This window comes from Etheostoma spectabile, chromosome 18 (assembly GCF_008692095.1).
Source record: "Etheostoma spectabile isolate EspeVRDwgs_2016 chromosome 18, UIUC_Espe_1.0, whole genome shotgun sequence".
Taxonomy (NCBI): Eukaryota; Metazoa; Chordata; class Actinopteri; order Perciformes; family Percidae; genus Etheostoma; species Etheostoma spectabile.
The window spans coordinates 25,499,768-25,500,745 of NC_045750.1; positions in this window are offsets into that span (position 1 = coordinate 25,499,768).

The window sequence follows — 978 nt, forward strand, 5'->3', positions numbered from 1 at the left end:
ACACACACACACACAAAAGAGTAGTGCACTTGGCTTACTCATAATACTGTGACCACATGAGGGCAGTGCACCTCAGTTGCAAAGTACAACTTTCCTGTTTATGAAGTTAGTAAACTGTAACTATTTACATTCATGTGTCTAATCCTCTGTTATACCTTTGCACTGGACCATTACCACCCACTGCATTCCGCCATGTGAGTGTATTTGTTGGGATAAGTATTTTGAGTTATAAGAGTGAATGAGATGCAGTTGGGTCAGATACAGCCGTCTTGTCACATAGGCTACTAGGCCCGTTTTCCTCTATCAAGGTGGTTGCTGTTCATTGTTATTTGATGAGATAGAAAGCAAAGCCTTTGCTGCAGGCTTTTTGGAACAGAACTCAGAGCTGTAACAGAATCTGTGCAGTCTCCACAGCAGCATGGCTGCCTTTATCTAGACCATTAGCCTCTTCATGATCAAGGCAGGCTGAATAACATGTAGTGGCTTGCACGCAGGACACAGAGGCGCCATGCAGTATTCGGCATTTTATGACAATGGCCCTTACTGCTATCAGGTATGCCGGTGTCATTAAAACATTTATCTTTGCAAATGTAGGCCTACAGATGTCACCTGAGTGATATGAAAACAAATTCAAAATGGAAATGGCCATGCCCTCCCTCACACATTGCCGCAACTACAGAGAGACAGTTGACACTGGAAGCAGTGATGACTCATGAATGAGTTTCATTTTAAACCAAACCAAACAACCACACCTTCAATCTATGAATGACAGCCCACTTAAAAGAAAAACTGTACAACCAACTGACTGGTGCTTACTCAACTTAAAAGCGTATAGAGTAGTATGCAAGCTTCACTGGGAATCAGAAGTTTAACCTCTCACATACTTTTCACCTGAGAAGAGTTGAAACAGGAGGGAAACTGGAGGGACCAGATGTGTGTGTGTGTGTGTGTGTGTGTGTGTGTGTGTGTGTGTGTGTG